Source organism: Xenopus tropicalis, chromosome 5 (assembly GCF_000004195.4).
Source record: "Xenopus tropicalis strain Nigerian chromosome 5, UCB_Xtro_10.0, whole genome shotgun sequence".
NCBI classification, from domain to species: Eukaryota; Metazoa; Chordata; class Amphibia; order Anura; family Pipidae; genus Xenopus; species Xenopus tropicalis.
Window position 1 is genome coordinate 16338879 of NC_030681.2, and position 25898 is coordinate 16364776.

Below are 25898 nucleotides of genomic sequence, written 5' to 3' on the forward strand. Positions count from 1 at the left end.
TATTCGGGCTTTTATCTTCATTGCATAATGGAAATATTCTCATTTTTGATCCTTTTAATTGTTTATCACTGATGTGACCTAAATACAACTATCAGCCACTCCTCCTAAGTCAGCAGTCTATTGGCTTGTGTATGGGGCAAAAAATAATGCCCTTTTTGAATGATATCTTTTTTACTTGCCCCAGGGTAGGTATAACTGGGATCATTCCTGCAAAAAAAGGAATCAGTGGTGTCATATGTAGTGATGAGCGAATCTGTCCCGTTTTGCTTTGTGGGAAAATTCTCGAACTGGCGAAAAACCTGAGAAACGCCTTTTGATTTGGCTGCTGCTATTTTGAGGCGACCACACCTAAGTTGATGCGACCACGATTTTTTTTTTGATGTGGCCCAAGAAAAGTCACCGTACTGAAGCTTGAATGAATCCGAAACTTTCGTACTCGGTGCGAAAGCTGCAAAAAAGTCGAAAAAGTCGCGACATTTTGCGAAACAATCGTAATGGCTACGAAAAAGTCACGACAATTTCCGAAAAAAATCGCAAAATACCGATCATTATGAAAAAAACGCATTCGGACGCCTTCGGACCGTTCGTGGATTAGTAAATCAGCCCCAATATGTATTTGCATTTGCCAAAATGTTAGGCCCCACCCACTAATAGTGCTTCTGTTCACCAACCCAGGATATTTTTAAAAAAAGCTTATTTGCCACAATCCTTTTCCACTTCTATTTTCTCTTTTCTGAGCCCAGGCAGGTGAATGCTCAGTAGAAGGAAAAAGGTGGCTTTTTGTGTCTAAGTTTGGCTTTTACTATACTGTGCAAAGGGAAGAACCCCAAAGAAGACGGGAACGGTGAGTTTCTACAGAAATACCCTGGGGTATCAGGAAAGCAATTATAATGCCATTTTGCATCTCCAAGTGATTATACCTTTAGTTCTTTTTTAACTGGTTGTTATGGTTCAGTAGATAGGGAGCAAACGTTGAAACTTTTTGCCCGCCAATATCCTAACAGAAAATGGAAAGGCTGATTGGCACTAACATTTGTTCCGTGCATATTAGACTATGTGAATGGTGACTGACAGTCCCCGTTCTGCCTGTTGCTGCTAATTCTATTCCAGGACTGGCCAAACAAAGGGTATTTCTTTTGCAAACAGAGACAATGCCGATATTTGCTCCCTCCTGACAACAGCCAAAGCCATCCTAAGCCAAGCAATGTATGTCACTTGTTTAGAAAAAAAAGTGATGACTTACACAGTATTTGACAAAAATAAACTAATAAGGGACACTCTCCAGTAAAGTGCTGAAAGAGATTAAACTCAGCTGAAATATGTCTGCACCTGCAAAGGCCTTCGCCATTCATATTTACTGAAGGTTGTCACAGTTTGAAAATGTGGATCAAGCTGCTGCCATTAAAATCCCAAACTGATGTGCAGAAGATGTCTTTAGGCTGGGGAGGGGACACTGGTTTGGACAATAGACAGTGGTGTGGCCAGCTCTGGATAAAATGAGTTGTAAAGGTCTATGGCATAGGCAATGATTGTGGGTGCAGCTTGTGAGCGAATTTGTCCCGTTTCGCTTCACCGGAAAACTCATGGCAAAAATGTCTCAAAGGCATTGGAGTCAGTAGACGTATTTTCGCTGTGACATTTTTTGCAGCAACTTTTTCCGCACAAAATACATTTAGGAGAGATTTTGCAGTGATTTTGCTTTATTCCATACACTGTGTGCAGGTACAAACTATAACAGTCACAATCTTTCTTCCACTGGTGTGTCACTAAACACTTTCCTGATTCACAAAAACTCCACTTAATTAGCCAAAACAATTCCAACGTCCCATTTATCTGCCCCAGTCTGTGCTTCCTGCAGCTGCAATTTATTCCTTTCTTCATTTTGCCTCTCCCCCTCTCTCCCTATTTTTCCTTTCGTCCCTCTCCCCGTGGCTAAGCCTCTCCATTCTGCTTCAAAACGAGTCCCCGGTGAGCTGAAAAGCCACAAACGTTATACCTCTCGGAGAGCTGCTGCAATTCTGTGAAATGGAACTTGCTATTAAAATTTAAACGAACTGTCAGCTATGAAATACTGCTCTCTTTAAAGTCGTTTGTATTTCAGAACCTTTCCTTTTTAAACAAATCTGGAGACTTGATGTTACGCTATGTTGTATATAACCGCACACACACACACACTACATTCCACAACCCCACATTGTTACATAACTATGGGAAAAGTGAGAAGCAATCAAACATTCTACGGGAATCACAAAAATAACTAATATTTCTCAACGCATTTCACAACAACCTTTTGGGAGGTGCTCTACAATTACCGATGAATTATTTTGTCTAATAATACATTTTGTAAACAATTAGTCGACAAAAGATAAATATTTTTTCACTAAATCCTTATTTTATACTGTTTTTTTCCAACAACGTACGTTGGGGGTTCCAAAAACATTTATGAGTTACATAACATCGACACATGAGCTGCTTTACTGAATGATATGGTTATTAGGATAATTATGTGTTACCACTACAATCTTTCTTGTACTTGAGTGAGGGAATTGTCAGCTCCGCAGAGCGCTTGAGGTGCTCCTGACATCTCATGTCTCATATAATTGGTGCAGAGCATTTAAGCTGTCAAGAAGAAGCTGATGGAAGAGTAATTGATAGAATTAGTTCACTTTTCAAACATTCATTTTGACTCTGAATCATAAAAACCTATTATTTATGAAAAATGACAAACAAAAGGCAAAAATATTTCAACTTTCTAAAAAATAATCACATTTTTTCGGAGACAAAAGTGGAATATTTTTTTCTGCCAGTTTGGTTTTAATTACAGCGTTTACATTTTTGCGTTTCCTCTTCCCTGGAACAGTTTCCAGAATTGTTTTTCCCATATCTGTTGTTGGCTTTTTTTCTAAAATGTTTTGACAGCTATTTTTGATAAAATATATACAAAATGGTCATTAACCTTTTATCTGACTTTGTTTCTTTTCCTGGGTAAAATTGTTGTCCCGAAAGTTTACTCAACGTGTTACATATCTTTCAGCCTTTCTTGAATTCTTTGTAAACTGCCTTCATTACGATGATAAATGACTGATCTATCACTGTGAGTTTGTTGGTCTAAGGCTCTTGCAATGTGTGGACAGACACGGCATGTTATTTTATTCCTGCTCGCTCCATACACTTTCCTCAGCCTGATGGCAAAAGCCCGCTGGTGCCAGCTCTTACATTCCAGCTGTTGTGCATTTATCTTATTAAAGCGCAAATACTTTATCATCCTTTCACATTTCTAGAGCTAGACGAAGGGGCAGACAATATTTGTGGGAAAAACCAGGAAATCTGGCAACAGGTTCTGCTAGGTTGTTGTATTGTGAAGTATTTGGTTTCCAGAGAATCCCGAAAGGTCAGATATTCAGGGAAATAAATAACGGATTCAGAAAAACCTCCTGTAGATGCTTGTTTGATAAAGTGCAAAATGCGTCGGGCTATACTATTTTATATTCTAAAATAATAAGGGCATAACATTTGAAATACGTGGAAGCCTAAATAATATGCAATCATTACAAAATATTGGTTTAACAAAGACTTATTCACAAAAACATACTTTGTAGATTTGTGTCCTGTGAGGTCAATAAGCAGAAGTAAAAACACAAATTAAAAGAAATCAATAGTGATGAGCGAATCTGTCCCGGCGAAAATGTTGCACGTCAAAAAAAAGTGTCGCCCGCGGCTATTATTTAGTCGCGCGGCTATTATTTTGTCGCGCAGCTATTATTTTGTCGCCTGCGGCTATTCTTTCGTCGCGCAGCTATTATTTTGTCGCCAGCGGCTATTATTTCGTTGCCTGCGGCTATTATTTTGTGGCGCGGCTATTATTTTGTGGCGCGGCTATTATTTTGTGGCACAGCTATTATTTTGTCGCCCGCGACAATTTTTGGATGTGCGGCAAATTTTTCCGTGGCAATTTTTTTCATCTGTTTCGCGAAATAATCCGCAAATGCCGAAACGCGGAAATTCGCCGCGAATCCATGCCTGGCCCATCACTAGAAATCAAAGCTATAGTTTGGTTAATTCTCAGAGCCTTCAGTGCTATGTAGTTTTCTAAAGGGGTTGTTCACCTTTAAATGAATGTGGGGTTCAAATTACCCTAGCAACCAGGCAGTGGTTTAAATGAATAACTGAAATATGAATATAAGAGGGCCTGAATAGAAAGATAAGCAATAAAAAATAATAGTAAAATTGTAGCCTTTGCAATAGTTTATGAGCTACCGGGGTCAGTGACCCCCATTTGAAAGTTACAGAGTGTCAGAAGAAGGCGCATAGTTCAAAAACTATGAATGAAAATCATGAATTATGGGGTCTGCCCTTTGGCTTAGGAATCTAATAATATATAAAGGACATAGCCCACCTTTATCTAGCGTACCAACAACACCTCCCAATTAGCTATAAACGAAATGAGTCTTCATTGGTTATTTCTTATGGGGCTGAAAAAGGAGGTGGAGAATAAATAAAGGTTGCCTCTCAGCCCTGCTTTATTAATGCCCCAGATTTAGTGAAGAGCGAATCTGTCCCATTTAACTTCACTGTAAAATTCGTGAAACGACAAGAAAAAAAATCGAAAAACGGCGAAAAATCCGTGAAACATATTTGTCCCGCGTCTTTTTTTTATGCAACCGCCCCCAGTCTGACGCTACTGCAACATTTTTGACGAGCAACAAATTTTTCCACTGTGAATTTTCGCAGAGGTTTCGCTAAACGATTCGGAAATATTGAAATGTGGAAATTTGCTTTGAATCCATGCCTGGGGAAAACATTCTCTCATCACTACCCAGATTCTATCCCTAATAATGTAAACTGATGTTTGCATAGACACTTACTGATACAGGTATCGGACCCCTTATCCGGAAACCCGTTATCCAGAAAGCTCCGAATTACAGAATGCCCGTCTCCCATAGACTCCATTTTAATCAAATAATTCAGAATTTTAAAACTGATTTCCTTTTTCTATGTAGAAATAAAACAGAACCTTGTAAGTGATTCCAACTAAGATATAATTACCCCTTATTGGGGCAGAACAGCCCTATTGGGTTTATTTAATGGTTAAATGATTCCCTTTTCTCTGTAATAATAAAACAGTACCTGTACTTGATCCCAACTAAGATATAATTAATCCTTATTGGATGCAAAACAATCCTATTGGGTTTAATTAATGTTTTATTGATTTTTTAGTAGACTTAAGGTATTGAGATCCAAAATACGGAAAGACCCCTTATCCGGAATACCCTTGGTCCCGAGCATTCTGGATAATGGGTCCTATACCTGTACTGCATTGTATTTCCCATGTGTATCAGAACTTACATGTAGAGATGAATAAATCTGTCCTGTTTCGCTTCACTAAAAATTTTGTTGAAACCCATTGAAGTCAATAGGCAACTTTTTAATACCTGCAACATTTTTACGCATGACTTTTTTGTTACTCCAAATGCATTAAAGTCAAAGGGCATTTTTTTTTTGTCTCTGTGTCATTTTTTCTTGGCGACCTTCTTGTCTCGGCTACTTTTTTGTCTTGGCAACTTCTTTTGTCTCTGTGAATTTTTTTTCCCACCAAATTCGCTTATCACTACTTATCAGGACTTTGGAAATACCTTAATGAAGAATTGTGCCTTTACAATCCCGAATACATTCAGATCTATATTAAATATAAAATGCTCCAAGGCCAAATCATTGTCAGAAATGTTAATGTTATTGGGAAGACAACATTCATGGATCAAGTGAAATATAACATACAGAGTTAAGGCCATACACATTCTCCCGATATCCCCCTGGGGCCAAACGATGGAATTATAATGACGGTAATGGGCGCAGTCGGTTCGGGGACCACATCAACGAGCCGATGCTGTCCCCAATCCGACTGAATTTTTTAACCTGCCCGATCGATATCTGCCCGATTTCAGGCCAGATATCGGTCAGGCAGGCCAGTCATTGCTGCCCCTACACGGGCCGATAAGCACCAAATCAGTCTAAGGGACCGATATCGGCAGCTACAATCGGCCCGTGTATGGCCACCTTAACAGAGCAAATTTGGGTTGATGAAAAGACAACTGTTTGGCTCTTTAGAGTATCTGACTGGCTGTGTATCTGTACCTATATTCACATACACCAGGGATCCCCAACCTTTCTTACTCATGAGCCACAGTCAAATGTAAAAAGACTTGGGGAGCAACACAAGCACCATAAAAGTTCATGGAGGTGCCAAATAAGGGCTGTGATTGGCTATTAGGCAGCTTCTATGCACCCTATCAGCTTACAGGGGGCTTTATTTGGTAGGAAATCTTGTTTTTATTCAACTAAAACTTGCCCCCAAGTCAGGAATTCAAAAATAACTCCCTGGTTTGGGGACACTGAGAGCAACATCCAAGGGGTTGGGGAGCAACATGTTGCCCCCGAGCCACTGGTTGGGGATCACTGACATACACACAGACATATACCCAACTAAAGGCCTGTACGTTATGCCTGTTCAAGAAGCTGCACAAATAGGGAATGTGCCATCACAATATTACCCAGAACAGCTTTCCACAGCCTGAAAATAGAATCATTTGCTTTGCTCCAGATGAACATGTACTTGTATCCGATCTAAAGGGGTGGTCTTCTCTGCTATTTATCTGTAATGCCATCTAACATATTTGTAAAGAGTTTTCATGTCCCTTGTAAAAGCCTCTTCTCCAGGGAAAACAAACCCAACTTTCATAGTCTTTCCTTGTAGCTTAATTGTTCCATTGTTTTCTTTCATGTCTTTGCACTTTTTCCAGCTCATTAATATCCTTACTATGGGCCAGCTCCCAAACTACACTCCGTGCTCAAGGTGAGGTCTTACCATGGATCTATAGGGTAAAAGTTATGCTTTCATCCCCCGAGTCAATGTCCCTTTGTGTACAATAGGGTACTTTATTAGCTTTAGCAGGCACTGACTGACACTGCCTCGGGCTGCAAAGCGTGTTATCTGTAATAACCAGCAAATCCTTTACTATAGGGGTCCTGCTACACAATGACATTTAGGGCCAAAAATTCATTACAGTTAGCGAATTTGTCCCGTCTCACTTTGCAGAAAAAAATGCGAAACGTTGAAAAAATTCACGAAACGCGAAAGTGATGTGCGTCAAAAGAAATGGGTGCATGTGTCAAAAAAATGAACACACGTGACAATTTTTTTGACACAGCGAATTTTTTCTGTAGTTAATTTTAACCGTTTTGTGAAAAAATGCACAAAAAAATCGACAAATGGCGAAGCACGGAAATTGACCACCGATTCGTGCCCGGTGAAAAATTCAACAGATTTGGAATTTTAGCCATTTTGTTGCACAGCAAATCTAAAAAAAAAGTCGCAATTTTTTTTGTGCAACTTTTAGGGCTAAAAATCCAAATCAGAAAAAGTCCTGATGGCTATTAAATGCCCCCCTTAGGGGCAAATTTATCAAAATGTGAGTTTAGAGCTTAATACATAAAAACTCACCTACATTCTTTACATTCCTATAGGATTTTTAGAAGCGTATTTATCAAAAGGTGAGTTCTAACATTCACCACTGATAAATACACTTCTAAAAAAATCCCATAGGAAGGAATAGAACGTGGGTGAGTTTTTATGTATTAAGCTCTTAACTCACATTTTGATAAATCTGCCCCTTAGGGGCACATTTACTAACCCATGAACGGGCCGAATGCGTCCGATTGCGTTTTTTTCGTAATGATCGGTAATTTTGCGATTTTTTCGGCGTCTTTACGATTTTTGCGTAAAAACGCGAGTTTTTCGGCGTCTTTACGATTTTTGCGTAAAGACGCTATTTTTCCGGTGTCTTTACGATTTTTGCGTAAAAACGCGAGGTTTTCGTAGCCATTACGAAAGTTGCGCAAAGTCGCGATTTTTTCGTAGCGTTAAAACTTGCGCGAAACGTCGCGCCTTTTAAGTTTTAACGCTACGAAAAAGGCGCGACTTTGCGTGCAAGTGTTAACGCTACGAAAAAATCGCGACTTTGCACAACTTTCGTAATGGCTACGAAAAACTCGCGTTTTTACGCAAAAATCGTAAAGACGCCGAAAAACTCGCGTTTTTACGCAAAAATCGTAAAGACGCCGAAAAAAATCGCAAAAAATACGAAAAAGTCGCAAAATGTTCGTTTCCAATCGGAATTTTTCCAATTCGGATTCGAAATCGTGTCTTAGTAAATCAGCCCCTTAGTGTATAGTTGTCATTTACCATGTATTTGAGGTTTTTCTAAAATGTATCAATGCTGATACCAGGTCAGGAGAAAGTACAAGTATACAATGTATAATTTGGAATCCTCAGGACTTGGGCATTTCTGGATAAGGGTTTTTTCCATATGCTGGGGGGGGGGGGGGGCTAATAGTAGGAGAGTAGGATGGACAGAGGGATTAAGAAAGTGAACAATAAATTTAAATGCCACTTACTAGGGAGCCGACCTGTGACCTGCAGCCGGAACACATATTTACCTTGATCCCATGTGAAACCGGGAGTCAGTGCAAACCACTAGAACCCAGCGGTGTTTAAAAACCAATAATATTTTATGCTTGTGTTTTCTTTGCTAATTGGTCAAATGCACAAATGTATAACTGGTTAATTGATTGTATTTCAAATTTTGGAGTGGATTTGGGAAGATAAAGCGGCTGATACAGATTTCAGAGTTGGATGCCCTGAGTGGCAGTTTTTGGAGCAAATCAGATATTGGGACACTGGATAAGAGCTCTAATACCTGTATATACAATGCTAAACACAAGCTCATATAGCGATAAGTAGAGGACAGAAGACAGACCCCCTAATATACTCCATTGTCACTGACATAAGCAAAAAATAGTTCCATTTCTTCAACACTCTTTGGGGCAGATTTATGAAGATGTGAGATTAGAGTTTACCACAGAAAAAAATCATCCACTTTCTATTCATTCCTATTTTTAAAAGCATATTTATAAAATGGTGAACTCTAACTTCCCCCCATTGATGTATACACATCTAAGAATCCCATAAATCTGCCCCATTGTAACCTTTCAGCCAGTTATACTACACAAATGGAAAGTTTGAAGTCAATATTTCTAATGTAATAGATAACCTTTTGTTTGTTGCTGTATAAAAGGCTATAGCAAAATCCAAGTAAATCACATCCACTAACAACCCCAAGGTCTAAACTTCTGCTCTACTCCGCATAAAATCATGCTTAAAAGCTTATACTTTAATATTCCCAATATCCTCAAATCGTTCCTTTTCTATCCTAAATGTTAAGATAACAGACTTATAATTCTTTATAAATAACAACACTACATTTACCAATCTCTTGGAACGATGGTGAACATACTGTATTAGTATTCTGGAAAAGTCAGGTAATATCGATGCACATGGAATGGGGTAATAGAGTATTCAGATGAGAAATTCTGTGGACACATTTGAAAGAAGCTGGAACAAAATTAAGTATAAATTACTTTATACCAGAATTTGATTCATTATTTTAAAGGAGACATATCCTATAAAAATTATGTATGTACCAGTGAATTATACTCCTCTAGATATAGAAGGATTGTGCTTAAAAAAGTTGCGTTTCAGACTGATTTATTGAGAAATTCCACCAAAACCCCACTAGTCCCGCCCATCTGTTCTACTTCCTGCTGGCTGAATTCTCTGGATGCGCAGGGGGGGCGGTGGCTCTCAGTACACTGCACTGTAGGATAGGAACCAATCAGCAGTTAGGCTGACCTGATAGGGAACTGAAGCCTGTCTTTGCTTGTGTGACTGCAAGTCTGTCTCTAAAGGTGGCCATACACGGGCCGACTATAGCTGCCGATATCGGTCCCTTGGACCGATTCGGCAGCTAATCGGCCCGTGTATGGGGAGAGCAGATCGGCCTGGCCGACCGATATCTGGCCTGAAATTGGCCAGATCTCGATCGGCCAGGTTAGAAAATCTGGTTGGATCGGGGACCGCATCGGCTCGTTGATGCGGTCCCCGATCCGACTGCCCCATTGCCGCCCACATAATCCGATCGTCTGGCCCCAGGGCCAAACGATCGGATTATTATTTTTTTTACCTAAATGGTCCCCGATATCGCCCACCCGTAGGTGGGGATATCGGGGGAAGATCCGCTCGCTTGGCGACATCGCCAAGCGAGCGGATCTGCTCGTGTATGGCCACCTTTACTGTGCTTCTGGCTAGGACCGTTAGGACACGCCCACCCTTCATTTGAAACACGGACAGAGAACTGATAGGATCTATAGGGAGCTCCAATAAAGGGGCCATTATTACAGATAGGATTAATGTTTAGCCCAAAGGGAAACCAGCACCGTATATTATTCATAATTGCCTACAAAATTAGGGTTTTTTCTATTTATCCAATATGTCTCCTTGCAAACATTGTACTACTTCTTTAACCAAAGGACTTAAAGTGGAAAATGGCAAGTATATTAATGTAAGAAAGTCTATAGTGAATGTCTACTGCTTGTTATCCTGTGTACTGTCGACTCAGGGCATTCTAGGGAAATAAATGAAGCCTCTTTTGTAAGAGAATTCAATGTGTAAGGCTTGCTGCAAAATGAGTAAGGCATAAAGTAATACATGAAAAGAAAGAGGCAAAATGGTATAATGTTTGTTTTAGTGGCCATTTCTGAGCAGCACATCTGTAGCGGTTACTCCAGCAGCAGAAACCCAGCCCAATGCTGACTAACCTGGAAACCTGATGACGCTGCACATTTGAGCATTTTCAGATTAAAATCTGCCGGTACCAGCAGTGCCCGGTGTATTTATATTATAGGCAGTGACAGACAGCATGGGTAAGCATTTATCTGCCAGCTGAGAAAATGCCACATGTGCCATGAACCTTAAGACGTTGACACAGGTTATATTCTCTTATCTAGACTCATCTGGAAGGTACAGATAGGCTGATATACCTGTGCTCTGTAGAGAAATAGAACTTTGTGTGTGTGTCTGTGTGTGTGTCTGTGTCTGTGTGTGTGTTACAGTAAATGTAATATTAGTGCCACTTTCCAGCCAACTAATCCCTCACACTTACCATAACTGCCTTTCCCACGCTTTGTGCGCAGAATTTAGACTCTAATTTACATGTATAATCCAGGACAGCAATTGACGTTCGACTTTGTAGTTTGTTTTATTTCTTCGTGTTCTCAAAATAGCTCTGCTTTTCTTTTAACTTATTCTGAAAAACACATATTTGTGCATATTTCTTTGACATGCTTTTTTATTTCATTTGAATGGTAATTAACTAAAGTCATATCAGGACCAGCCAGCATTCCAACTCTGCTGTGTGTATTGTTAGGGACTGTGGCCGATTGAGCCACTGAAGGCTCTTAAGGTGGCCATACACTCTCCGCCAAGCGAGCGGATCTTCACCCGATATCCCCACCTACGGGTGGGTGATATTGGGTAGCAAGTACCTTAAAAAAAAATAATCCGATCGTTTGGCCCTGGGGCCAAACGATCGGATTACATTTGCGGCCATGGGGCAGTCGGTTCGGAGACCGCATCAACGAGCCAATGCGGTCCCCGATCTAACTGGATTTTCTAACCTGCCAGATCGAGATCTGGCCAATTTCAGGCTAGATATCGGTCGGCCAGGCCGCTCGGTTCTGCCCATACAAGGGCCGATTAGCTGCCGAATCGGTCCAAGGGGCCCATATCGGCAGCTATAATCGGCCCATGTATGGGGACCTTTAGAGCTGGTCCTGATTGGTTCTACTAATGTATCTCTTGTATTCCTGCTGTCTGCTCCCTTTCCTCCGCCCACCATATTAGCCCCATGTGTCGCTAATTAATCTATTAAGTCCCTTTATAAGCCTGCCCCTGGCTATTGCTTTTTGCCTGCTCATTAAGCTTACTAGCTGAGATCTTGCCGTCCTGTGATTCCTGTGTTCTTGTTCCTGAGACCCCTAAATGGTCCCTAATTCCTGATTCCTTGCCTGGTTCCTTGTTCCCTGCCTTGTTATTCTACTCCTGTGCCCGTCCTTGACCTGTTCTTCTGCCGGATCTCCTGGTTTTGACCTTGGCCTGATCTTTGACTTGCCAGCTGCCTGTCCCAACTACCAGCCCAACTACTGGACTCCATTTCTGCCTGCCAATTGCTCTTGTCGCTGGCCTGTATATTGGTTTATATTTTCACCCTGCACCAGTTGCTCTTTAGGGATGTAGCGAACCGCCAAAAAGCGCAAACTTTGCGAACCCCATAGACTTCAATGGGAAGGCGAACTTTAAAACCTAGAAAAGCCATTTCTGGCCAGAAAACTGATTTTAAAGTTGTTTAAAGGGTGCCACGACCTGGACAGTGGCATGCAGGAGGGGGATCAAGGGCAAAAATTTCTCTGAAAAATACTTTGTTGACACAGCGTTGCGTAAAAACGCAAGCTATTCCTATGTATACGCAAAGGCAGCTAGCAGACCTAGTGGAAATACGCGGCGTTTTTTGCTATTTCGCACTATTAGCACCATGGAAACGGGATTTGCTTACACCAGTACTAGGCTGAAAAAAGCCATGTGTGGCTTGTCCGGCGTTTTTAGGCCGAGAAAAAACGCAGCGAAAAAACGCAGCGGAAAAAAAACCGCGGCAAACCCAAATTGCGAACATACGCAAAAAGTTTGCGAACTTCCGAACTTGCGAACACCCGATGAACAGTTCGCTACATCTTTATTGCTCTTCTGCTCATCTGTTATTATCATTAAAACCTTGCATTTACGTAATCATAGCTTCATGGCTCAGTTCTGCCATTTATGGGTATACCCCAGGTTACCCACTATACAGACTCCTGATCGCTTCTCCTCTGTGTCTAAACATAACAAGTAATGAGCCATTGTTAACATGCTGACATGGAGGAGGCCTATTTATCAAACTTAATTTTTTTTAAATTTATTTTCTAATTCAAATAAAACTTAAACTTGAAATTCACATTGTACTTATCATTTTCAACGATAAAAAAAATTCAAAAAATGGGTAAAACTCAAATTTAAAAAATTGCAACTCCCATTGCTGTCTACATGAGCTTGTAAGCTTAAAGATGCTGAAGTTTTACTTTTGAGTGTTTTAGGATTTTTTTGTGCTTAATTAATACCAAACATTAGAGTTTTGGCAACCTTAATTCGAATTTGTGAGCTTCCTGCTGCAGCTCTAGCCTTGGTAGCTCAGATCACACATTCCTAGGGGTGGGGCGGGGTGAGTTTTATGGGAGGGGTGAGCAGCAGAAGGGAGAGAGGAGAGAACTGGGCAGACTCTGGCCCCAGGAATGAAGGATTTTTCTGAGAAAGGAAGTCAGATACCAAAGAACATGTTTACAAAAAAAGAGACAAGAAATCCTGTGTTTCTTTTGATAGAGGACTCAGTGCAGCTTTTAGTTTTTACCTTTCCTTCTCCTCTAATGTGTTTTTGTTCACTTATGAAAGCAATAGTTATAGCCATGTTTTCATACACCATGACTGTAATACAGAATGTGTGGCACAGTACAGTAGATATTACTCTCCAAGCGCTAGTTTTATGTTATAGGGTAAAAACATGTTTTTTTCTGAGTTCAGCAATAAATGTAGCTTAAACAGTCTAAATATTTCTGAAATAAATACTCAAATGAAGAATACATAAGTTTTAGAGGTACACAATAGGCGTCATATCCTCTAGATCTGGGATGTGAACTTGTTGCACAAAGTTGTTGGGCAGGTTCCCGAAACCTTGAGTCCTGTAAAGTCAAGGCGGATATAGAAATCTGCAAGTCCTATTTGACTATGGGGGTTCAGGGGCACGGTAGGTTCTTTATCCCTTGACTGTTGGATTTAAAGGTCCATGGAGGCCATATATTTCAACTTTATAAGTCCCTTCATTATTAACAGGAGCAGGGTCAGACTTGCGCATATAGTTAATGCGTGCTTAGGGGAGGACGTTGGGAGGGGGACCCTGTGGGGGGTTAGGGGGGCCCTGCAGGGGGGGTTAGGGGACGTGGCTGGTGGGGGAACCTGCAGAGCCCCTGGCCTGGGAGCCTCGTTGGGCCCTGCACCCCACAGTCCGACCCTGAACAGGAGCCATTAAAAATTAAATATTAGCCATCGATATACCCCAGCCCATAGGATTCTGTCTTTTAATTGCTCTGCATAAAGTCAAAGTGCCCATGTGGCTTTTGATCAGGGCCGCTGCTGGCCAAATGGGTGCCCTAAGCAGAAATTTACTTTTGTGCCCCCTCTCCCAAATATTACGGAAGTAAAAATAAAATAATAAAAAAAAACACCTACTATAGGGGCCCCACACACAGTGCCCCCAATTGCCCCCATAGATTGATTGAACTATCCGGGACAGCGGAATGCGCTATAAAAACCGGCGGGACAGTGTTGGGGGGGTATGTTATAATATATAAAAATGTTTTTTTTTTGGAGCAGCTGGGATGGTGCCCCCCTGGGAGTTGGTGCCCTATGCAGACTGAGTACTCTGCTTATAGGGAGCGACGGCCCTGCTTTTGATATCTGCATATTTATTTAAAGCCTGATTATCCATGTATAAATTGTTGCTGGCATTAGCCTTTTGTGCCAATTCCTGGGAAACTGTGTAGGAAAACACAATAGTCATTCCGTTTATCTAAACACAAACTTGCCTGGCAATAAAAATACACCGGAGCACATTCATAACATATGGCTCTCTGATGTGAAATCTCTTGATCAAATGAATAATCCTCAAGCCTAAAAATCAATATTCTATGCCCCCTCAGGCCATTCTGCATCTGGCCCTCTATACTATCCATCACATTATTGCAGAGGTCATCTCCCCGTGACCTTGGCCACGTCATTTATCTCCCTGTGCCTCGGGGACCAGAAATTGTATGTTTTAAGTGGCAAGGCAATTATATTTCTGTGGAAAATTGACTTGATAGCGTCAAGCCAATTAGCCCAGTATGTGTCTATAACCCACCACTTAGTACATTTCCCATCGGGCTGAGTGTAAATAATAAGCTAATATACGGAGCATTCTGCCATCAGAACGCAGTCTTTATAATGTTAAGAGACACACGCAGCACAAAAGCGCCAACAGATGCACTGACACATAGGCATCAATAATAACACTTTCGGCAGTAGAAGCTCAGTTTGTGGCAGCGCTTCTGTCAGTGCCCAGAGATCAGCAACAACAGGAGCGCTGACACATGAGCAGCGAGATGAAAGTCTTATACCCCCTTCTGCTTTTAGATGGTACGTTCTAATGAGCAGGGCCCTCTGTACCTTCTGTATCAGTCAGTATTTGTATTTACAGCATTTTATATAAATGTGGTAAAAAGAATCTTAAGAAGAAGAAATAATATAACTCCCTCTTAAAATTAGACTAGTAAAACTCTCAGCAACTACAGGTATGGGATCCCTTATCTGAAAAAGAAAGTTCAGAAAGTTCCGAATTACGGAAAGGCTGTCTCCCATAGACTCCATTATAAGCAAATAATTATAATTTTTAAAAATGATTTCCTTTTTCCCTGTAATAATAAAACAGAACCTTGTACTTGATCCCAACTAAGATATAATTACCCCTTATTGGGGGCAGAACAGCCCTATAGGGTTTAGTTAATGGTTAAATGATTCCCTTTTCTCTGTAATAATAAAACAGTACCTGTACTTGATCCCAACTAAGATATAATTACCCCTTATTGGGGCAGAACAGCCCTATTGGGTTTATTTAATGGTTAAATGATTCCCTTTTCTCTGTAATAATAAAACAGTACCTGTACTTGATCCCAACTAAGATATAATTACCCCTTATTGGGGCAGAACAGCCCTATTGGGTTTATTTAATGGTTAAATGATTCCCTTTTCTCTGTAATAATAAAACAGTACCTGTACTTGATCCCAACTAAGATATAATTACCCCTTATTGGGGCAGAACAGCCCTATTGGGTTTATTTAATGGTTAAATGATTCCCTTTTCTCTGTAATAATAAAACAGTACCTGTACTTGATCCCAACTAAGATATAATTACCCCTTATTGGGGGCAGAACAGCCCTATTGGGTTTATTTAATGGTTAAATGATTCCCTTTTCTCTGTAATAATAAAACAGTACCTGTACTTGATCCCAACTAAGATATAATTACCCCTTATTGGGGCAGAACAGCCCTATTGGGTTTATTTCATGGTTAAATGATTCCCTTTTCTCTGTAATAATAAAACAGTACCTGTACTTGATCCCAACTAAGATATAATTACCCCTTATTGGGGGCAAAACAAGCCTATTAGGTTTATTTAATATTTAAATGATTTTTAGCAGACTTAAGTTATGGAGATCCAAATTACAGAAAGATCCCTTATCCGGAAGACCCCAGGTCCCGAGCATTCTGGATAACAGGTCCCATACCTGTACAAATAGCCTTATTAATTGCATTGCAGAGATATATTATCATGTATATTTTAAAATATGGGCATATTTTTATTTACTAGCATTGCTTGGATATACAGGTGCCACCTCCAGGTATCAATAGAGACTGTACTAAAATCTGCCATCCCTAAGCACAGAGACCTCAAAACAACATCACAGGGGCCATAGGAGTACTATAGATTTAATTACGGAAAGATCCCTTATTTGGAAAGCTCAAGGTCCTGAGCATTCTGGATAATAGGTCCCATACTTGTAGCGGCCCCATGCTTTTCCAGGGCACTGCCTTCACTTCAGTTGACATAATGCAGAGGCTGAATAAGCCATTGGTAGCATTGGATGGAAGTTGCTCAATCCACAGATTGCCAGTCTGGGCCTGGTATTGTGTTCCTTTTATAAAAGGCAAATCAGCACTATTTAGTGGGCTTGGGGGGCTGTTTGGGCCTCTGAGTCTATTTTCAGTCCCAGTCCCAGCCTGCACCATACTTAGCCATTGAGAGGCGCTACTATTTTGCCCAGGGTGCTATGCGACCGTCTCTATAACTATCTCTGCTAAACCTCCCTCCTCCTTACAATAACAAGCATTGCTAAGCACAGATGACACACCTTTATCTACCTATTTATATCTGACTTTAATGGAATTACAGAACCCCAAATATACTACCCAATCAGAATAACACCCCTCCCATCTTTGGGGGGAAGTTGACCCTAGTCATGCTGGAGAATAATATCAATGTTTAGGGGGATGTTCGCGCAGAATGATGATATAATTATATACTATACACTATATTTATACTGTGTTGGTACATACTGTACATAATAATATAGATATATTTACTTTCTTAACTTGGAACATGCTTTAGAAATCCCCTTGCTCATAAACACGTACATGGAGATGACATTTACTGGGGGATATCAGAGAAGAGCGCAACACAATAAATATCTATCACACACAAGGGTTTATTTGATTTTGAAGAGCTTGGTAAATGCATTTACTTCTTCTCTAATGCTCGGCCTCTTGGAGGTTATTACCAACAGCAAAGCATCTATTTATTGCTGCACTTCCAGAGAGCATCTGCTATTTAATTTGTCGCTAAGTGCTCTCAGCGCCGGGTCCATCTCCAGGCAAATCACTCGTCTCTCTCCAGAGATGGACTCTAATGAGTGGCAGATGCCACGTTCCATCTGCGGATGACAGCTGTCTCAATTCTGCCATCTACACGCTTTTTTTTTTTTTTTGCTGTGATTTGACATCACTTAAAGGGCCGGTTATATTGACATACAGAGCTCCAATAGCTTGCACTTGTTAGAAGCACCTTTGTAGCACTGGGGGCAGCCGGGTAGCAGATACCAGATAAGCTAGAATGCAATGATTTCAGGATTTTAGTGCTAATAAACTGGGGTCAAATGTCATCTCTTGAATATTTTCACCTCTTGCCAGTTTTATATCACCCTGATCTATTCATCCACTTTCCATGATGCACACACAAACTATAAATACTATGGTTGCTTAGGCAAGACTAAGGGCAATTGCATACGTGCCAGGTGTTTTGTCTCCTGGGAAGAAAAGACCTTTTTTGGCCAGTACAGTTTTGCTGCAAAATATAAGAATTTACAAATGCCTGATAGTTTTGTGAATCTGTGCAAGAGTTTCACCTTGCGTTCTTTTGTGCCAAAGCCACCATTATTGTGGATGCAAATGTGCATTTATCTGGATGTAATTGCACTGCCCCTACTGCAGCCAAAACCGACTGTGTGTTCACTTCATTGCAAATCCAAATATTTTCTAAATCTGCCTGAAATTATTTCCAGTGTTTAGAGTGTGAGTAATGTATGTGCCCTATTCTTTTGGCACAAAAGTGCTGCGCCTATTGACACAGGGTGCCAAGGGTACATTGGAGCTACTGCCTGCTGAAGAGGTGGCAGTAGCTTCAGGGTTCCGAATGTGTCAACAGGTGTAGTGGCACCCAATTCGGAATGGAAGGCAGGAAGGACTAAATGGTACTGGGTGCAACTATATAGAAGGAGCTCATTTTGACACCTTTAAAGAAGAATGAAAGGTAAAAATGACTGGGTTTTGGCATCCCCTTAGTAATTGTAATGGCTTATCTGAAACCCTGGGTTGGTGCAACAGCCTGGGGTAGCTGTGAATGAGCGATCTTCTCCTACTCTCCACCTTCTTCTCGATACCAAGTCCGACGCACACACAGAAGAGTGAAAAAGACTTTTTTTTGTTAAAGTTCAACTTCTCACTCTACTGCGCATACATGAGCGGCACAAAGACAGAAGGAAAAGGATCGCTGTCTTGCAGCTACCCCAGGCTGGGGCAGTTTTCTGCTAACAGAAGCACCAGCCTGGGGTATAAGGAGACTAATTACAATCACTGGGACCTAACATTTTGGCACCCTCCAGTGATTATACCTTTCCTTCTCCTATAATGAAAATCTTAGGGGCACATTTACTAATCCACGAACGTCCGAAAGCGTCCAAATGCGTTTTTTTCGTAATGATCGGTATTTTTGCAATTTTTTTCGGCGCCGTCACCAATGTTTTTGTATTTTGCTCAACTTTTTCATCGCCGCTACGACTTTATTGTATATTTTCCGCAACTTTTTCGTCGCCATCGCGAAAAATTCGGATTGGTTTTTCCGGCATTTACAATTGCTCAATACGAAAAAATCACGACAGCGATGAAAAAGTTACGCAAAATACGATAAAGTCGTGACAGCGACGAAAAAGTCGCACAAAATACGAAACAATCGCGACCAATCGCGTTTCCAATCCGATTTTTTCCCATTCGGGATTCGGATTCGAGGATTAGTAAATGTGCCCCTTAGGGGCTGATTTACTAAGACACGAATTCCGACCGAATTGGAAAAATTCCAATTGGAAAACGAACATTTTGCGACTTTTTCGTATTTTTTGCGATTTTTTCGGCGCCTTTACGACTTTTCGGAAATTATCGCGACTTTTTCGTTACCAATACGATTTGCGCGAAAAAACGCGAGTTTTTCGTAGCCATTCCGAAAGTTGTGATTTTTTCGTAGCATTAAAACTTGCGCGAAAAGTTACGCTTTTTTCGTAGCGTTAAAACTTAAAAGGTGCAACGTTTTGCGCAAGTTTTAACACTACGAAAAAATCGCAACTTTTTGCGCAAGTTTTAACGCTACGAAAAAATTGCAACTTTCGGAATGGCGTTTTTCCGCAAAAATCGTATTGGTAACGAAAAAGTCGCGATAATTTTCCGAAAAAAATCGCAAAATACCGATCATTACGAAAAAAACGCAATCGGACGCATTCGGCCCGTTCGTGAGTAAGTAAATGGGCCCCTTAGTGTCTCTTAAACGGTGTATGGAACATTTGGAAAAAGACTTCGATTTCTGCCCAAATCTTGAACCAGAATAAATCTGTTTCTTTCCATTTTGCAACTGAAAATTTTTTATTTCCCTTTCAAAGCCTACAAAGGGACAGTTCAAAAATCCTTAGCTTATAAAGTAAATGACAGTATTTGCTTTCTCTTGAAAGCTGAAAAGTCAGACAAGACAGAGGATCCTATTAGTGGTAACATTGGAGCACAATAGCCTTGGAAATGGGCACGGGAACCATCGGTAAACTCGATACAAGATCACAGAGGACGGTGACCGCACAGCAACCTTTACGCTTTGCCCCGGCACATCTCTTTAGCTACGGAACGGCAGGGACAATGGGACTGATGAATTCAAAAATGAATTCAGTGGCACAAAATGCGCTTGTACTCTGTACCTGGGATACATTTCCCCATCCATTGTATTAGCACACAAGAGCGATATTGCATTCACAGCAAAGTCACTAAACTTCATTAATTCCTGGAGGATTCAGCTTGTATAAACAAAAAGGTTCATAGGCCGAATGGTTGACTGCTTTTTAAGGTTTCATTTCCTGTCTGTTCCATCACGTAACCAAACTCCCCGGCTCTCTGCTCTGTGAAGTGGAAGCGGCCATTCTCTGGAATCACAAAGAACCAACGTATTGTTCCTACCTTATTACTAGTGACTAAACACATTATAGGGGGCTCAACTACTAAAGAGGGCTTCTGTTTTTCCCACGTATTTATTTACAGCAAAAAAGGGCATATTGAGAAAGAGACAGTCCATCCGCTAGTAAAGGTGCATTTGTGTTATGAAAAAAAGGCTCTTACGATTTTATTTATTTTCAGTTTTTACAATTGTTGGATAATAGTACAGGTATAGGCTCTAATATCTGGAAACCCATTATCCAGAAAGCTCCGAAGGACAGCTCCCATCAAATAATGTGCATTTCCTTTTTTCTCTGTAATAATAAAACAGTACCTGTACTTGATCCCAACTAAGATATAATTACCCCTTATTGGGGGCAGAACAGCCCTATTGGGTTTATTTCATGGTTAAATGATTCCCTTTTCTCTGTAATAATAAAACAGTACCTGTACTTGATCCCAACTAAGATATAATTACCCCTTATTGGGGGCAGAACAGCCCTATTGGGTTTATTTAATGGTTAAATCATTCCCTTTTCTCTGTAATAATAAAACAGTACCTGTACTTGATCCCAACTAAGATATAATTACCCCTTATTGGGGGCAGAACAGCCCTATTGGGTTTATTTAATGGTTAAATCATTCCCTTTTCTCTGTAATAATAAAACAGTACCTGTACTTGATCCCAACTAAGATATAATTACCCCTTATTGGGGGCAGAACAGCCCTATTGGGTTTATTTCATGGTTAAATGATTCCCTTTTCTCTGTAATAATAAAACAGTACCTGTACTTGATCCCAACTAAGATATAATTACCCCTTATTGGGGGCAGAACAGCCCTATTGGGTTTATTTCATGGTTAAATGATTCCCTTTTCTCTGTAATAATAAAACAGTACCTGTACTTGATCCCAACTAAGATATAATTACCCCTTATTGGGGGCAGAACAGCCCTATTGGGTTTATTTAATGGTTAAATGATTCCCTTTTCTCTGTAATAATAAAACAGTACTTGTACTTGATCCCAACTAAGATATAATTACCCCTTATTGGGGGCAGAACAGCCCTATTGGGTTTATTTAATGGTTAAATGATTCCCTTTTCTCTGTAATAATAAAACAGTACCTGTACTTGATCCCAACTAAAATATAATTAATCCTCATTGGAGGCAAAACAGTCCTATTAGGTTAAATTAATGTTTAAATGATTAAACATTATCTATCTATCTATCTATATCTATCTATCTATCTATCTATCTATCTTTCAAGAATGTTTTATTTAAACAGAAGTATGCTATCCATGGAGATATGGCAGAGAGGCAAGTAACAATCCAGTGTAGAGTATCTTGAGGAGGACAAATGATGTAAAAGAAAGATGTATTTAGACACCATGCCCATATGGGTGGTATTTATCAGATTTAGTTTCCAAGGGAAGAAGAAAAGTAAAGGATCACCAGTGCAGTGGTTTTTGAAATTGTATAGGTCAAGTCCCCTTTTGAGACCCAACATTTGGCCATGGTACCCCTGAATTTATAGCAACGTTATAGGCATATATAAAGATCACTGTATCAGCTATATAGTCATAGTTCCAATAATATCTAAGGCAGCAGACAAGTGCTATCCACATATCTCACTTACTTGGCCTTCAAGCTTCAAATTTAAGAAATACTGTATCTTCCCAAATCTCTCCTAACTGCCTCTACAGCCAAGGTTCAAGGTGAATGGCTGATCCAGAGCATGCTGCTGTGCTTTATAGAGTGTATAGTTCTGTTATTGGTCAGTTAGCAGGGCTTTAAATCTCCCTTACTTTGAACAGCTTAATAAGGACATCATTTGCCACAGATAGAAGAGTAGAAAGCACTTAGTTTCGCATTAGTGATTATACAAGTACATTTTTGGCCACTACAAAGGGTAGATCATGGGCTTCAACAGCTCTTACCAGCTCTTAGGCCAGGGATCCCCAACCTTTTTTACTTAGATGTAAAAAGTGATAGTGAACCACACAAGCATGAAAAACATTCCTTGAGGGTGTAAAATAAGGGCTGTGGTTGGCTATTTTGTAGCCCCATGGGGCCTCCTGGCCTGCAGAAGGCTCTGCTTGGGGTAAAACTGTGTCTCTGGGCTTCCAAAACTTGCCTCCAAGCCAGAAATGTAAAAATAAGCAGCTACTTTGTGTGGCCACTGGGAGCAACATCCAAGGGGTTGGGGAGCAACATGTTACTCACATGTTGCTCACTGCCCCATTTATAAATACAAATATGTTTTTGCATTCCTACAATGTCATTGTAGACCAGGGATCCCCGAACTTTTTTACCCAAGAGACATTTAAACATAAAAAGTTGGGGAGCAACAAAAGCACAAAAAAGGATGCCCAATAAGGGTTGTGATTGGTTATAGCCCCATGAAGACTGGCAGCCTACAGGAGGCTCTGTGTGGCAGTACACATTGTTTTTAGGCCTCCAAAAATTGCCTCCAAGTCTGAAATTAAGAAATAAAAGCCTGATTTGAGGTCAAAGAGAACACCTACAAACGGGTTGGAGATACCTTGCCCACAAGCTACTGGTTTGGGTTCCCTGTTGTAGACAATTACTACAAACTACATTTATTTCTGTTCTGGAAGTGCAGTGTTTACTATTGCTGGGCTTTCCTTTTAAAAACTTTACTGCACTCATCTACTATGGTACAGTTAGTTACTGGTAACTATTGGTGAGTAACTGGAGCATAATAGAGATGTAGCGAACTGTTCGCCGGCGACCTAATTTGCACGAACATCGGGTGTTCGCGAGTTTGCGAACTTTTCGCGTATGTTCGCAATTTGGGTTCGCGTGGCATTTTTTCCGCTGCGTTTTTTCTCGGCCTAAAAACGCCGCACAAGCCACACATGCTGTTTTTCAGCAAATGCTCTTTCTATGGTGCTAATAGCACGAAATAGCAAAAAACGCCGCGTATTTCCGCTAGGTCTGCCAACTGCCTTTGCGGTTTTACGCAACGCTGTGTCAACAAAGTATTTTTCAGAGAAGTTTTTGCCCTTGATCCCCCTCCTGCATGCCACTGTCCAGGTCGTGGCACCCTTTAAACAACTTTAAAATCAGTTTTCTGGCCAGAAATGGCTTTTGTAGGTTTTAAAGTTTGCCTTCCCATTGAAGTCTATGGAGTTCGCAAAGTTCGCAAATATTCGCACTTTTTGGCGTAAGTTTGCGAACTTTTTTTTTGAGGTTTGCTACATCCCTAGAGCATAAATGGATTTCAAATGATAAAATGATAAATTACACATTGTGCAATAACTAATAGTGTTAATATTTCCAGTAGGCCTCCAGTCAGTTGTCCTGTCTTATTCTAGCCCTGTAGTAATACTGAATCCTGCCCCCACCCCATAATAAATACCCCCCCCATTTATTTTCTAGGCATGGCAGCTAAATACCACATTGCACTGTAGGTGTCTGGTTATCTATTACATGTAGTTAATGATTGGGCATTACATGAAGTGTTTTTGCAAATGTGTTGTTTTTGTTTTTACACGGGCCCCTTGGCTTATTCTCATTATTCTGCTTCCTTCTGCGGCTTCAGAGTTGTGTTGTAAAGGAAATGAGGCATATTCTCTGGGAGGCAATGACCTGCGCAATCAAAACAAACATCGTTTCACTGTTCACAAAGGGAACCCACACAACCTGTCGTTCTCAGAGCTCGTGTGGGGGAAAGTGGAAATAGAAGACACACAACAGAATATAAAGAGCCCTCATTAGATGAAGTAAAAATCACTATTTAGAAATATGTGTTATTGGATCAAGTTTAGAAAAGTGTCAAGAACTTCAACATGAAAGGAATGAAAAAGATTTATATAAAGCACCTGTAATGGTTATTCAGTATGATCAAAAAACTTATTTTGGTAGTACAGGTATAGGACCCGTTATCCAGAATGCTCGGGACCCAAGGGTATTCCGGATAAGGGGTCTTTCCGTAATTTGGATCTTCATACCTTAAGTCTACTAAAAAACCATTAAAACATTAATTAAACCCAATATGTTTGTTCTACATCTGATTCATTATATCTTAGTTAGGATCAAATACAAGGTACAGTTTTATTATTACAGAGAAAAGGGAATCATTTAACCATTAAATAAACCCAATAGGGCTGTTCTGCCCCAATAAGGGGTAATTATATCTTAGTTGGGATCAAGTACAGGTACTGTTTTATTATTACAGAGAAAAGGGAATCATTTAACCATTAAATAAACCCAATAGGGCTGTTCTGCCCCAATAAGGGGTAATTATATCTTAGTTGGGATCAAGTACAGGTACTGTTTTATTATTACAGAGAAAAGGGAATCATTTAACCATTAAATAAACCCAATAGGACTGTTCTGCCCCAATAAGGGGTAATTATATCTTAGTTGGGATCAAATACAAGGTACAGTTTTATTATTACAGAGAAAAAGGAAATCAATTTTAAAAATCCTAATTATTTGATTAAAATGGAGTCTATGGGAGACAGACTTTCTGTAATTCAGAGCTTTCTGGATAATGGGTTTCCGGATAAGGGTCCGATACCTGTATAGTTGAAAAGGACTATCAATGGCCACTACATAGTGATGAGCGAATCTGTCCCGTTTCGTTCTGCCGTAAAATTAGCTAAATGATAAAAAAAATTGCGAAACAGTAGAAAATGCACAAAATGCATTTGTCATGCAACTTATTGTTGCCGTGGCTTTTTTTGATGCAACCGTGTCCAATTTGACGTAACGAATTTTTCCACAGCGAATTTCCGCGAAAGTTTCGGGAAACTATTTGCCAATGGCGAAATGTGGACATTTGCTGTGGATCCATGCCTGCCGAACAAAATCGCTCATCACTGCCGCTATATCTATGACTTGTTTGATGCATGCAATTTTTTTTGACGCAACTGAAACTTATTTGACGTGATCATGATTTTTTTTTATATCCTCACTTGCTGTTTCGCAAAAAAATGTATCAATGGCGAAATGCAGGATTTTGCTGCAAATCCATGCCTGGCAAAAAATTTGGTCGGTTCTAAATGTACAGGTAGAGTTTGAAAGAGGGTCGGACTGGGATATGCGGGGTCCATTGGGGCTGCCACCATAGGGGCCCCCCACATCCCCAAGGGGACCCTGCTACACACACACCCTGCCTCTCCCCCCGAGTGTGCATATCTTATACCTAACTAAGTACAATGGGGGGAGGGTGGATAGTAGGGGACTGCTTGCGGGAATCTGATTTGGGTCAGTGGCATTCACAAGGCCTGGGACCCACTGGGTTTTTCCCCTGTGTCTCGCTGGCCCAGTCCGACCCTGGTATGAAATGGTTATTATGGCTGCTCAATATACATGCTTGGAAGTTAATAGTTGGAATTTACCATGCAGGTGTCATTTCCCACAATGATCAGTGAGGTGTGAGTAGTTCCTTTATAATAGATCATCAGCTAACTGGACCTCTGACCTTCTATATACCTAAGGGCTTTGCTACCTTTGTAACATTTTACTATAAATCTGCTATTATTCTGTATCTAATTTGT